We start from the raw sequence: 16,379 nt of genomic DNA, 5'->3' as shown, positions 1-16,379 counted from the left end.
GTTTGGGCTTATGCCCAGGCAAAGGGACCACTGATGCCATATTCATTGTTCGACAGCTTCAGGAAAAAATATATAGAAAAGAAAGGGGAACAGCACTTTGTTTTTGTTGATTTGAAGAAGGCCTTTGACAGACTCCCTAGAGAGGTGGTGAAGTGGTCAATGAGAAGCTTGGGATCTAGGAGTGGCTGGTTAAGGTAGTTATGGCTATGTAAGTGGGTGCTCGCACCCAGGTAGGAGTGAATGGAGATTTGAGTGACGAGTTTTCCGTGAATGTTGGCGTGCATCAGGGGCCAGTCTTGAGCCCTTTGTTGTTTATTATGATACTTGAAGCCCTCTCACGTGACTTCAGAAATGGACTTCCGTGAGAGACGTTGAATGCTGATGATTTAATGTTGATTGCAGAGGATGAGAGGGGAGTGAAGGAAAGATTTAGGAAGTGGAGAGATGGTATGGGGCAGAAAGGCTTAAGAGTAAATGCAGATAAAGAGGTACTGTCAAAGGAGAAAGAAGGAGAGTGGCCATGTGCAATTTGAAACAAGGGCATGGAGAGTAATTCCACCATGTGTAGTGTCTGTGGTAAGTGGGTGCATAAGAGATGTAGTGGTGTTGGAGGTAGACTGTGAGATAATGCTGATTTCATGTGTGTGGTGTGTTTGTGGAGACTGTCAGGCGTGAAAGGATTGAACTTGCTGGTGTCTCTTGAGTGTGAGGAAGATTTTGTTATTTGGGAGACATGTTATGTGTTGAACGTGGTGCTGGTGCTAGCTCTGTGGCAAGAGTAAGGAGTGGTTGGAAGAAGTTCAGGGAGCTGTTGCCTCTCCTGACACTGAGAAGGCTCTTTCTCCGTGCTAAGGGATCTTTGTATGCAGCATGTGTTAGGAGTGTAATGCTATATGGTAGTGAGACCTGGGCAGTAACAGAAAAGAATATTCACAGGCTAAAATGTACAAAAATGACAATGATTAGGTGGATGTGCAGTACGTCCCTGAGTGCAAGGCCTCGGGGGGCTAGGTTTACGATGGAAGAATTGAGTGGTAGGATGGGACTGGAGTGTATTTGGTGTTGTGATGAGGAGAGGTAGACTGAGGTATTTTGGGCATGTGGAGAGGATGGTGGATGACAGTTCGGTGCAGAAAAAGAGAAGTGTTAATGTTACGAGAAGGCTGTGAGAGGTAGACCAAAAAAGACCTGGGATGGGGGAGGTGGTGGCTCAATCGGTAGAGAGGTGGCTTGTAGTCCTAACAGACCCGGGTTCAAATCCCGCTGGGGCAGGGAACAGTTTAAGGATTTGAATTTCATAAAAAATCAGACTTTACTGATCTACCAGAAGACCCGCCGACATGTCGTAAAAATACCCCCGCTAATACCAGTACACAAGTCCTGTATGAGACAGCCCTAGCATGTATTCAGTATGGACGGTGGGTGTTAGCGCCGTAGTGGTGATATGTAGAGGTGTGCGGTACGTAGGAGGGCTGCTGGGCCTTGAAGGCAGGCTTTGAAGCCTATGCCCAAAGTCGGACACATAAAAAAAAAAAAAAAATCAAGCGTGACTCAGGGATAAAGGACTGAATAGGGAGGCTGCTAGAGATTGAGCAGCATGAAAAGCCGCCATTACGTGACAAAGGCTGATGCATGCAAGCATGTTGGAGCCTTCAAAAACGAAACCAAACGAAACGGTACATATCTATTTATCTATCTATCTTTCTATATATATATATATATATATATATATATATATCATTATCCGGACCTCCTTTCCCACCCTAGCAACTCTAGACAGCCAACGTCTGCCCAGTACAATGGGCCATGCTTCCATTCACTCATCATTCAAGCCCTCAAAATTATGGCTCCATCAGATAGGCCAAAAAAAATATCACCATCTTCTGTAGCTTCACATACATCTGTCTGATAAAAGGGTGTTAATCCCTGGTTATGCACTTCTACGCACAAAATTCATCTATTTAGCTTGGTCTCTTTTCAGCCCCATAGCCTCACCAAGTTCCATACCTCTCTTCCTCACACACATATCCACCATATCCCTCCACCTTCTTGGCCCACCTCGCCTCCTCCCTTCTTCACATTTTCTCAGATATACTGTTTTCACTACACTCTGTTGCCATCCATTCTCTCCACATGACCAAACCATCTCAGCACACTCTCTTCGATTCTAGTGTCCACAAACTTCCTCACTCTGCATCTTTCACGCATCATATTATTCCGTATCCTATCCCCTCTCTGTACTCCACATACATTCCTCAGCAGTTCCAAGTCCACTGCTCTTACTCTTGACTTTTAATTTTCATCCCACACCATAGTCTTACATCCATATGTTAAAGTTGGCAATAACACTGCCTCATGTAAGCCTCGTGCAGTTGCAACACTAATGCCTGTGCTTCTGATCTAGGCCTTCATAGCACCAGCTACTTTCCTTCCTTGTGTCACTCTACTTTCCACTTCCTTTGCACATTTTCTTCTCTTTTCTATCACTGTACCCAGGTATCTGAACTCTCTCATCAATTCCAGTTTCTCTCCATTCACTGTAACATCACACTGGGAGTCACCTTCTCTCTCAATAACCATCACTTTACTCTTCTATCTATCTATTGCCAGACGCCTCAATCCCGTTTGGGGTGGCCACAAACAAATCGCCTCCAAGTCTCCCTGTCCCCCGCCATTTCACTGCCCTGCTCCCAACTCACACCCCTCTCTCTCATATACCTCTCCACCCCATCCCTCCATCTCATCCTCGGCCTCCCCCTCGCTCTTCCCCCCTCCACCTCACTCACATACACTCTCTTCGTCAGTCTTTCACCCTCCATTCTCTCCACATGGCCAAACCACCTCAGTGTGTTCCTCATAACGCTTCCTATCACATCCACATCAACACCACAACTCTCCTTTATATCCTCATTCGTCAGCCTGTCTCTCCATGTGACTCCACAGGCTCCTCTTAAATAACTCATTTCCACTGCTCTCACTCTTGACTTGTGTCCTTCCAACAACGTCCAAGCTTCACGTCCATACGTTAGAGTTGGTATCACAATACTGTCATGTAGTAACTTTTTCACTTCCATGCTCACTTCCCTGTTTCTTATCACTGCATTTTTTTTTTTTTTAATGCAAGCAAGAAGGAACTAAAGGCTAGGAGCCTGCATAACAGTTCCTTCCAAGAAAAAAACAAAAACAATACAAAAGAGAGCCAAATTCAAGATCCATTCATTTCGAGATGCCTGGACACACTGCGTTTGAAAGATTGGAGGTCATAGGAAGTAGGAAATACAGACAGAGGGAGACAGTTCCAGAGTTGATCTGTTGCATAAATGAAGGACTGGGAGTAATGATTAAGTCTTGAATTGGACAGCTGGACAGAAAAGAGACGAGAGTTTGTTGCTAGATAGGTGCTACGTGCTCTTTACCTTTTAAAACAGCTGCCCTGATTAACTCTTTCACACTCTCTTCGTCAGTCTTTCACCCTCCATTCTCTCCACATGGCCAAACCACCTCAGTGTGTTCCTCATAACGCTTCCTATCACATCCACATCAACACCACAACGCTCCTTTATATCCTCATTCGTCAGCCTGTCTCTCCATGTGACTCCACAGGCTCCTCTTAAATAACTCATTTCCACTGCTCTCACTCTTGACTTGTGTCCTTCCAACAACGTCCAAGCTTCACGTCCATACGTTAGAGTTGGTATCACAATACTGTCATGTAGTAACTTTTTCACTTCCATGCTCACTTCCCTGTTTCTTATCACTGCATTTTTTTTTTTTTAATGCAAGCAAGAAGGAACTAAAGGCTAGGAGCCTGCATAACAGTTCCTTCCAAGAAAAAAACAAAAACAATACAAAAGAGAGCCAAATTCAAGATCCATTCATTTCGAGATGCCTGGACACACTGCGTTTGAAAGATTGGAGGTCATAGGAAGTAGGAAATACAGACAGAGGGAGACAGTTCCAGAGTTGATCTGTTGCATAAATGAAGGACTGGAAGTAATGATTAAGTCTTGAATTGGACAGCTGGACAGAAAAGAGACGAGAGTTTGTTGCTAGATAGGTGCTACGTGCTCTTTACCTTTTAAAACAGCTGCCCTGATTAACTCTTTCACACGCGGTAAGTTTTAAAAAGTTTGTGTTCAATGACACATTGGCTTTTCTCCCCCCCCCCCTGCTGCATGCTCCAAAAAAGTGTATTTTCGGCTTATTGTCACCACCAAAACATATTTATTTAGCCACAAAACCTACATAGTCCTATTCGTTGATATTTGTTCTACACGGTAAGCAAGAAAAAAACACACAGTATACGTACGTTAGGGTTGTGTGAATAAACATTTGGGAACATTCATCTCATTTCCCATCATCATAACTCGAATGTTTACTAATCAATCTCTAAATGTTATATCATCAATGGAAAGAGAATTTTATTAGCTTTCAAATGAGGCATTGGCACTTTGATACGAGGTATGGTTTTCGAGTAATAAGCAAAAAAGTATAACCTATTTCCGACAGACAACAGAGTTTTTATTCGGGGAGCTCTAGCAAGAAACTTTTCTTGGCAGAGTTATAGTTTTAATTTAGCAACTTATGCAGAAAATCATGGGCTTTCATTGAGATCAGAACGGTTCTAGTACGTCTCATAGTTTTCGAGAAAAATGCAAAAAACTATGGTGTACCCATGCTGTGTCATGACTGTAGGGCAGTTTCTGCCTCCCTCTAAGCTACTGCACGTATTTCACCAATTCCTTGTACACTAGATATGCACACCATATTCACATGATTTACTGTCACTATTTTTATAGTTGAATATGCATATTTGGTGCAGGGTAGAGGCAGTGTAGTTGATTAGAAACAGTAGCACAATCTTCGTTGGGCCAATGGCTGACAACGACCAGGAATGCTTCACAAACACCAAATTTCCCATTGTAAACACCAAATCTAATCACAACAGTGCCCAAGAACTATACATAAGCACTATTGGTATATTGAAATATGTTGCACGGCCAGGATGAGGGTAAGAGTGGAAATTTAAAGGGAAAAAAAGCACACAGTACTTTCCCCACTCACAGCTCATTTGATACTGAAAAACCTGTCTGCTCTCTCGCTGGTATTTGGACCCACAGTTGCCAAATCATTACTTTTGACAAGCGCTGGCCAAGCTATGACATCTCCAAAAATGACGCTGATCGGCCAAAAACTTACTTCCTCGCTAATGGTTTTTTGTTTTTAAGACGCAAAAGGTGTCAATGAGTATAGTCGCAGCCAGACCCAAAAGACGACTAATGCGTCAACGAGTACGAAGGGATTAAAAGCAGAGGAAAACCTGGAGAGCATTAATGACTACTTCATGCAGTTTTATAACCCAGAGATTATGTTCTCTATAATAATTCTTATTATTAATAAACTAAATGTTACTGTGTTTAACCCTTGTGGATAACTATAATGTAAATACGTGTAAATACTAGGAATTTTTCATTGACCTAACTGCACTTTTGTGGTACAATGACGTGTATCCTCATGAGAAAACGAAGAAAGAGTTAATACATATTTACATGGATAAAGGGAATATTTAGCTTTAGTTTAATTAAAACTAAGATTAATTTAAGTTAGATTCACCTTGTATATTTCATGAAGTAATTTAACAGTATTTAGCATTGTAATTAATAAATAGTTGGCATTTCTTTAATCCTGTGAGGAAGAAGAGACGTCATGTTTGCTCATTCTATTATCAGAGCCCGTTCAAGTTGCATGCTGTATAATACACACCTAAGGACACTTGGATGCCCCAGGCAACCGACCGAAACATCAGGCCCGTTGTCATCTGTTGTTCCAACTCTTTCTAGCTAAGTAACCTTTATGATTTGGTCAAATCTGGGGGGCACTGGCTAAGAGATAAGGAGAATAATTACTTGTGACTTAGAATATTAATTGCACCTTAATCTCCTAAGGTCATTTTTAGACTAACATTCATCAGATAAAGAAGTGTAGAAAAATTTCTTATATATTTTGGTGCTCCGAGTGAGGATAACAGATCTGTGCTGAGGCACCGAACGATTTTAAGGTTGGGTTTGTCGGGCACAGCCTACTTCCACATTCTGTACAAGTTGAGGATGTGGAAATACATATATACAGAGCTCCTGGTGGAAGGGCAAGTTCCTTTTCTGATGATGAGCGGCTAAATGCCGTATTGGACTGGGAGCATGACTGCACTATCCGTTTCCTGGAAGGAAAGGACATTTTGAAGATGTGGAAGTTAATAAAACTGTTGAAAACATTCTAACCATGGTAGGAGTAGACTGTAGCACCAGTCAAGCAGGGCAGTACTCACGAGGTGGATGGAAAGCTGATGACAGGGAGTGCTGGAGCTCCTGTTTCATCAGCCCTCAAGACTAGTTCCTGACCATCCCCCTTTGCTGAACTTTTTCAGTGTCTCAGTTACACAGAGAGTAGGCCAGCATGCTCTCCAGTACAGATTTCTCTAACTATCTACACCAAACTACATGCACAGTACACACTACACTTCCTTTTCAAAATTTAAAAAAATGGCGTCTCTTCACCAAGCCTCGGAGTCCCCGGGGGGGGGACCATAAAAGCCCCCACCATCCGCCCCTCTCCCGGTGATGACTCGAGGTGCCTGGAACCGCTGTCTGACTCACTTCTCCTTCATTTCTGCAACATTCGCGGCCTTTCCTCTAGCTTTCGCTCTGTTGAGCACCACCTCTCCTCTAAACCTCACCTTCTTTTTCTAACGGAGACTCAGCTGTTTGAGGTAACTGACAGCAAACCCTTTTCTGTATCCTCCTACTTTCTCTATACTCATTTCAAAGCCAAAGGTGGCTGTTGTGTATATATATGCAACGACTTATCTTGCTCTCGTGTTCCTGAACTTGATTCTTCTGAATTCTCTACACTCTGGCTTCGGTTTTCCTGTCATTCTCTGAGTAAATATATCTGTGCTGTTTACTTATCCCCTAATTCTACTGACTATCAAAAATTCTTCGACTATCTTACTTCTATGATGGAACACATTCTATCCACTCTCCTTTCTCTGAAATCTCCATTCTAAGAGATTTCAATGTTCACCACCACCTTTGGCTCTCCTCTCCTTTCACGGATCCACCTGGTGAACAAGCCTACATCTTTTCTATCCTTAATGACCTAGAGCAGCTTGTACAGCACCCTACCCGTATCCCTGACTGCATTGGAGAGAGCTCCAACATACTTGACCTCTTCCTCACAACTAATCCTTCTGCTTACTTTGTTAATCTTTTCTCTCCATTGGGCTCCTCCGATCACAACCTTATTACCTTAACCTGTCCTATCACTACGGTACAGCCTGTGGACCCTCCAGGGAAACGTCGTCTGTGGCATTTTGGAGCCGCGGACTGAGAGGCCCTTAGGCAGTACTTCTTTGATTTTCCCTGGAATGATTATTGCTTCCATGGCCGGGAGCCATCTGAGTGTGCCTTGCGCATTACGGAGGTTATTCTCTCGGGCATGGAAGCATACATTCCTTTCTCATATCCTTTGACTAACGCAAGAAAGCCTTGGTTTAATCACGCTTGTTCTAATGCTGTCCGCAACAAGGAGAGAGCCTATAAAAGGTACCAGAGCCAACCCACCCCTGAATCACATCATCTTAACATTTCTGCCCGGAATCGTGCTAAGTCTGTTCTTCGCTCTGCTAAAAATAATTTCATCCGTACTAAATGCTCTCAACTCTCCAACTCGAATTCTTCCCGCTCCTTCTGGCACCTTGCCAAAAATCTTTCTAACAACTTTACCTCATCATCCTTCCCTCCTCTTTTCTATTCTGATGGTTCTGTAGCTATTTCTTCTACTGATAAAGCAGATCTCTTTGCACAGACTTTCTCCTCCAATTCCACCTTAGACGATTCCAGTGCTGTTCCTCCATCACTTCCCCCCTCTGACTTCCTCATGGCTGATATTAAAATTTCTTCAGTTGATGTATTATCTGCCATCACTGGCCTCAGTACTAACAAGGCATATGGGCCTGATGGGGTCCCTCCTGTTGTTCTCAAGAGCTGTGCTTCTGTGCTTACACCCTGCCTAGGCAAACTCTTTCGCCTTTGTCTGTCAACTTGTACCTTTCCTTCTTGCTGGAAGTTTGCTCTCATTCAGCCAGTCCTTAAGAAGGGTGACCAATCCCAACCCTCCAACTATCGTCCAATTGCTTTAACGTCCTGTATTTCAAAAGTTTTCGAGTCAATTCTCAATAGAAAAATTTTAAGGCATCTTTCCTATCACAACCTTCTTTCCGATCGTTAGTACGGGTTCCGTCAGGGACGCTCCACTGGCGATCTTCTCACCTACCTTTCAGACTCCTGGTCATCCTCCTTTCGGGACTTTGGCGAAAGCTTTGCCATTGCACTTGACATCTCAAAGGCTTTCGATCGAGTCTGGCATAAATCTTTATTTTCCAAACTGCCCTCCTACGTTTTCTATCCTTCTATCTGTGCCTTCATCGCTAGCTTCCTTTCTGGTCGTTCTATAGCCGCTGTTGTAGACGGCCATCGTTCTTCTCCTAGATCTATCAACAGTGGTGTTCCTCAGGGCTCTGTCCTATCACCAACTCTCTTCCTTTTATTCATCAATGATCTTCTAAGCTGTACATCTAACCCTATCCACTCATACGCTGATGACTCCACCCTTCACCTTTCCATTGGGTTCCCGCAACGCCCATCTCAACAGTTACTTCAACAAACAAGGGATGAGGCTATGGCACACCTAATGTCTGACATGGCTCTTATCTCTGACTTGGGTAATAATAATATGGTTGTTTTTAATGCATCTAAGACTCAGTTCTTACACCTATCAGCCCGACAAAATCTTCCACAGGTATACCCACTAATGTTTAATAATATTCAGCTTAATCCTGCATCATCCTTGAACATGCTTGGGATTTCATTTACTCGGGACTTATCTTGGAAAGATCATATTACATCTCTTGTAAAATCTGCTTCCAAGAGATTGGGTGTGCTAGGCCGACTCCGCTCTTTCTTTACCCCTGCACAATTGTTGACTCTATACAGGGGTTTTATCCGCCCCTGTGTGGAGTACAACTCTCATGTGTGAGGAGGCTCCCCACATACAGCTCTTCTCAATAGGGTGGAGTCAAAGGCTTTTCGTCTCATTAACTCTCCTGCTCTTACTGACTCCCTTCAACCTCTGTCTCTTTGCCGCACTGTTGCATCTTTATCTCTTTTCTATCGCTACTTTAATGGTCACTGCTCCTCTGAACTGTCTGATTGCATTCCTCCACCTCTACGACGGGCGCGTAGCACCCGTCTGGCAGCAAACTCTCATCCCTTTTCTGTCCAACTCTCTAATGCAAGAGTTAACCGTTATTCCCAGTCTTTCATTTATGCAACAGGTCAGCTCTGGAACTGTCCCTCTCTGTCTGTATTTCCTGCTGCCTATGATCTCCAGTCTTTCAAACGCAGTGTGTCCAGGCATCTCAAAATGATCGGATCTTGAATTTGGCTCTCTATTGTATTTTGTTTTTCTCTTGGAGGGAACAGTTACTGTGGGCTCATGGCCTTTGGTTCCATCTTCCTCGCATAAAAAAAAAAAAAAAAAAGAGCCATTGAAGGTTCATGTAAATCCTCAGTAACCATAACCTTTCTTGAGCCTAGAAACTTACCATATGGTTCACCAGTTTGCTGTGGTATGTATAAATTAGTTAGCAGGGCCGTAAATAGGAAGTTGCAGGGGATAAGAAAGGGAAAGAATTTTATTCACTTTAATGCAAAGCCCTTCCAAACAACTCTAAAAGCCGATGGTATACACTGGAATCACCATGAAAGAGAAGCGGTTCTGCAGAAATTTTAAATTACATAGAGTTAAAGAAAGAACAGTTCTATGTTGTACAGGCTTTGGGTGGTCCAGTGTCATATTATGATGCTAATTGGTTCAGAGCTCAGGGAAATATTGGTTATTTTGGAAACTGAGTGTGGGGATAAAGACATAACCCCGGAGGTTTAACAACCCAGGGAGATAGGTTTAGTACCATAAACCTAATCCCTACAGTCCTCAAAATTTAAAATGATTAATCGTTCTGAGCCCTGGAAAATATTGGTTATTTGGAAATTGAGTGTGGGGATAAAGACATAACCCCAGAGGTTTAACAACCCAGGGAGACAAGTTTAATACCATTAACCCAATCCCTACATCCTGAAAATTTAAAATAAATTAATAGCTACTGAGCTCAGTTAAATTTGTGGTTGTAAAATTGAAATTAATGTTCATCCTTGTAACTTAGGAATCAGGCAAAATGTCTATTTCTTTGTTACAGAGGTTATCCAGTGCTATGGCAGGATGGGTAACGAAAGCCATAAGTGATTGTAAGCAATCATTAGATAAAACACCTTTGTTCAGGGAGAAATTAAGTAGCCTTTGAATATACTAAAAGACAGATGGATTACGTATGAATAAAGTTATGGAAATTTAGAAGCAGCAATAGTGAAAGATGATGATAAAGATCTTCTAGACTCGATGACTACCATATTTGAAGGTAAACTAATGGAATATATAAAATGAAGTTATTAGAGTCAAAATTGGCTGATACTACCGCAGAAATACAAGTTGCGGAACAGCGGAGTAAAGCTGCACTACCACAAATTACGCTTCCGGAGTTTGATGGGGAGCAAAATTGGAAATCTTTTTGGAATCAGTTTAAATACTTAGTTCATGACAGAAGAGATCTCCCCAATGTGAGTAAACTCTCATATCTGTTAGGACAGGTCAAGGGGACGCCTTATAGTTGATAAAGGAATTACCTGTGGAAGAAAACAATTATGAGGTGGCTTTGGCTAGCCTTAGATAGAATTAGGAAGCCAGGGAGCAGGTCATCACCCAACTACTGAAGGCTGTACTTGAATTACCCATACCTAAACATGATTTTCATTCCTTGCAAAATTTTCGGATTGCGAAGAGTTGTAATTTAAAGGCTTTAGGTACTTATGAAGATATTAAAGCGGCAGACTGAGTGCTCTCTAGAATTGTGCCTTTAAAGCTTCTACCTAGAACCAAGTATGCCTTATATGGTAGATAGCAAAAGGATGATTTCTCCTGTGAGGAGACTGAGGTAAACATTTGCAAGGAACAGTAAAGCCTGCTGAAATTAAACAGAAGGCTGAAATAAGGAAAAGAATCACTAACCAACTGGTTGGGAAATCAAAGTCAGGAACGGCTAAGTCTGTACCAAAGGAAGAAATAGGTACTTTCCTTAGCTCTTTAAAATCTGAGGATAAAACATTACAGACAAGGAATAGACAAGCTGATGAAAATAAGGAGGTAAAATTTCCATGGTAAAGGACAGGAAGGTTTGGGCATTTTGTGGTGAACAACATTCCAGTGCATCTTATCAACATTATCCTGATTACGCCTCTAAAGTAGGAAAGCTTCAGGAATTGGAGTGTTGTATAATTTGCATGAATTACGAACTCACTTCCGCGGACTGCAAGATTAAACTAAATCTTTATTTCAAATGTAAAAAAGACCATCATCATAGTGCTTTATGCCCAAGGATGAAATATGAGGTTCCTAAAACTGCAAGTGTCAATATGACAGTTACTAAGGAGAATACTCCAGTAGTAATGCCAGCTGCAATTCCAACTGCAGATGTGAAGGTAATGACAGAAAATAGAAACACATTACATTGCACTGGTTTTGATACGGGTGCACAGAAAACCTTCATTGCTGCAGACATTGTGAAGAAATTAAAGTTACCTATTATTGGAAAGGTAAATCTGACCATTACAAGGTTTCTAACTACTAAGGAAGCTCATTCCTTTGATTTAGTTAGTCCTGTAATACAACTTGGCAGATATAAATGCCGTATAACAGCAGCTGTACTGGATAATATGGAGACGAGTATATATATTGTTACATAGCCTATGATTTCATCATCCTTTGTGTAATTTTAACGCACAGTATGCTGCATGTTTGATCACGAACGTGTTCTGCCTCAGTCCCCCCTTCTACCGTTATAGTAGAGTAAGTCGTCCTTTCTGCTGTTCAGAGTAGGATTGTCAGCTCTTTGTCCCCTATGGCTTTATTTGCGCGTCCTTCTTACAAATTGTATCAAGCTCTGCTGGCCCCTATATAATGAGCTCAGTCTCTGCATTATGGCCACTTAGATCTACTCCTCATTTTGCTCACATCTCTGTCCTCCCCTGTACAGTTATTATTATTGTGAGTGCTCAGGAAGTCTCCAACCATCTAGCAGCTGTGTGTAATTTGAGTATAACTGTTGTTGCATTTTTTCTTGTACTGTGTAGCATAAGGTTAATTCTTAGGCCTAGTAAGGTTTTTGTAATTTATGTAAGGTTCTTATTGTCAGCCATCATTAATAATATATTGTATCTGTAATAATATATCTGGCATTCACTGAGTATTATCTGGTATCTCATTTTAACAGGGCTGACTTAGATAAATTTACTCTTGCTAATTTCGTGTTAATAGAGGCTATTGCAGTTAACCATATATTTAACCTGTTTTTGCCATTACATTATCCTTATGAGTCCTGAATGTTTTGTTGTTAGTTTGAGCATTAAACTTTAACTTGTAATTTTACCTAACTCTTTTATTTTGAACCTGGACCTTTACGGGACAGTAGTGATTATTAGTATTCTCACTTAAAGTGTACATTATCTTTCTCTGTTCCGTAACATAAATTTGGCGACCTCATATCAGGATATTCAGGATATTATCATAAGAATATTGCTTGATATTTTGTGACTGTGATTTATTCATGATGTCTACTATTACTACACTTGATGAAGCCAAAGATTTTTTGTCAAATGTGCAAACAGTGTGTGATGTAGAAAACAGAACAAAGAATGAACTTAAGCTTGTTGCTCAACAATTGGGAATCGCAGTTCACTCTCATCATTCTAAAGATCAAATTGTTGGCATGATTAATAAAAGCGTGTTTAATGTAACTCCTCCAAATGAGCAAACGCAGATTGAATTAGCTAAGTTACAGCTAGCCCTGCAGGAGGCTCGTGTTAAGGAGGCTGAATTTAAAGCACGTGCTAAGGAGGCTGAGTCTCAGTCTAAGGAGGCGGAGTCTCAGGCTCGTATTCAGGAGGCACAGATACAGGCACAAATTGAACTTGCCAGGATTCAGGCAGACCATGAGTATCGCATGAAACAAGGTGGAACTGGATCATCTAGCTCTGATGATTTTGATGTGGCTAAAAATGTTAAACTTGTCCCTCCTTTTAATGAATCTGATTTAACAAAGTATTTTCAGTTGTTTGAGAGGGTAGCTACAGGTTTTAATTGGCCCAAAAAGTATTGGCCAGTACTCCTTCAAACTGTTCTCACCGGTAAAGCTCAAGTAACTTATGCATCTTTGCCTCAGGATCAATCTGATAATTATGATGTAGTTAAGAGCTTGATTCTTAACCCCTTAACCGCGGGTATTGTTTTGGTCTGACTATCCTCTCCCGCGGGGGTTTCAGCCAAATGTAAACAAACCTTTAAACCTTAATAACTCTGCACAGAATAAAGCTAGAGAAAAAAATAAGGTACCATTAGAAAGTACAAACCTTCAGCTTTCCATTGATGTAGGTTTCATGACTTCGTTGACTTTCACAGGACGGGGAGAGCCGTTAGAAGTGAGGGGTGTGAAATAACTATTTTACGCCCCACACACCAGTACCAAATGCCAACCACTCTCTCATAATAGTAATATAAACATATATGAACACTGTACATACGATAAACACCCACTCTGTGTTCACTGAGGTAGGTAAAAGGCACTTCCCTGCGGCTGCGCCTGCTCTTCACTGCGGCTGAGCCTCACTTCACTGCGGCGGCACCCGCTCACTGACGTTTCCTGCGATCTTTTCATTCTTTCTAACTTCTAATATTATTTTACATATAATATGGGCAATGTACATTATATTTACAATGCACTTATTACTATATTGCGTCACTGGCGCATCACAGAATTACGTAAGTGCCGCAGAATTCCACAAGTGCCGCAGATTCTCTTATTACAATATCACTTATTATACTGGCCAATATTTCCTTTATTTTCTAGGCAAAATATCCCTTATTACTACATTATCCATTATACAATTATTGGCAAAGCACGTCACTGTCGCATCACTATATATCACTGTCACTTTCAGTATTTACTCAGAGAGTGGTACTCGGCAAAGCACGGAGTTACACATAGAGCGACTTGGCATTCAAGGCACTGGTGTGTGCTCCTTTTTCTCGTCGTAGGCCTTCGTGTGGTGGTTGAACATACTCTGCAGCGGCCCTGTGACAACCTGCCGCCTGCTTTAGGAGGCAATTTCACAAGCTGGTGCCGGCTCATGTAATTGCGGCACTCAAGACGGTCAGGTTGTGTGTCAGAGTGTCACCTCGGGATCAATGCTGTCACCTGACCAAATCGTTCAAGTAGCTGCTGAACGACAGTCTTGGGAAAACTGTCTCAGTGATGGTTGCCTTATGCCCCCGACTTGTGTCTTGTAAAGAATGAAGGCATTGAGCATGCACATATCGAGCAAGTGCAGGCAAGCCTTCCTGTACCATCGGGTGTTTCTCCTGAGACAGTCTATTTCGCCAATCATCATATCAGACTTATCAACGAGTCTCATATTTACATTATAATCAATGACGGCATCAGGCTTCATGATTGGCTCTCCCGTCCTGTAGCTGACCTTCCCAGTTCTCTTCATTTCCCCCTTGTGGATGGTGCTGATCATATTGACAACCTTCTTGTCATGCCACCTGATCGCAAGAAGCTTTTCTGACTTCTTCAGGTGAACATCTCCCCTGGATGATGATGATGCTTCGGGGAAACTAGGCCACTCTTTCCTATAGCTCCATACAGTGCCAACAGTGCCAATGCCGTGTTCAGCAAGGTATTTGGAGAGTTTCGGTGCTGTGTAATAATTGTCTGTGTACAGCACATGATTACCACCAAAATACCTCTCCATCAGCACTTTTACAACGGAGCCAGAGAAGCCAAGGGGGTCTTTCCTGTTCACATCCATTGTGCTAGCCGAGTAAATGACAAAATCCATTATATACCCCGTCTCACAGTCACACAGCACAAAGAATTTTATCCCAAAGCGGTGACGTTTGCTGGGGATGTACTGCCTGAATTTGAGACGTCCTCTGAACAATACCAGGGACTCGTCTATGACGACTTTCTGCATAGGCCTGAAAAATCGCATAAATCGATCCCTAATCTTGTTGAGGAAATCCCTCACTTTCCACAAAGGGTCAGTTTGGGACGGGTTGTCATTATCAGCGAAGTGCAGGTATCCAAGCAGCTGTCGGAACCGATCCCGTGACATATACTTCCCGAATATGGGGATAGTAGTTATGTCATCCACGAGCCAGTACTCCTCCAACTCATGTCTCTTTATATGGGGCATCAAAAACATGAGTGCAAAAAAAACATACAGCTCTCTGATCTCGACAGGCAACCACGACACTTGCTTTGGCGAGCCAATAGGTCCCAGCCCTTGTGCTGCACACTGAGTTGCATACCTATTGGTCTCATCGCTGACATGCTGCACAATTTCATCATCAAGGAAGGCCAGGAAGTAATCAACAAACTCATCACCTGCGTTGCATGGGAAGGCAGGCTGTATTCCAGCATTTGTCATATCAAACGGTGGATTGTGTGGCTGGAAATCTCCACCGTCAGTCCAAACAAATGCATCAACTTGCCCTGTGCGTGGTTCAGTGGCAGGGGCAGGTTGCATTTCACACGTTTCCCCGTGAGAAGGAGCTGATGTAGAGGCAATGGGTGAGGCAGGAGGTGAGGCAGGAGGCAAGCGGGAGGTGGGTGAGGCAGGAGGCAACGGGGAGGGGGGTGAGTGCGGGGGCGGTGAGTGGGGGGGTGGCGCGGGTGAGGGAACTGAGCGGGGGGCAGGCGGGGGGTTTCTGACCTGGTGCGTGGTGAAACTTGACCCTTTCTACCCCGCTTATCACCTCGCTTATCGCCTCGCTTATCGCCCAGCTTTGCCCTCCAACTGCCACGCATCCCCTTTGTTCTAGGCCTGCCTGCACGGCCTGCACGGCCTGCCTTCCCTCGCTTTGCAGGCTTTGGTAATTCGTACTCCTCAGATGATGTAGACTGAGGAGAGGGCACGACAGATGATGATGATGATGATGTGAGGGCAATTGGGCTAGGGGAACGGGAAATTGATGGGAAATGCGTACTAGGGCCTGGTGTGGGAGACGTGAGCCTGCGCTTCACTCCCTTCCCACGTGCAATACCAGATTTGCCCATAGGAGCCTTTCCTTTCCCAGAGTAAGTTGGGGGTGGGGGGGGTAATCAACACGATCACTTTCATCACTGTCACTATCAATGGAAAATGGTTCAC

The sequence above is a fragment of the Coenobita brevimanus genome, chromosome 39, assembly GCF_032717465.1.
Source record: "Coenobita brevimanus isolate Jiangsu-jjx chromosome 39, ASM3271746v2, whole genome shotgun sequence".
NCBI classification, from domain to species: Eukaryota; Metazoa; Arthropoda; class Malacostraca; order Decapoda; family Coenobitidae; genus Coenobita; species Coenobita brevimanus.
Note: the sequence above shows the minus strand (reverse complement) of the source record.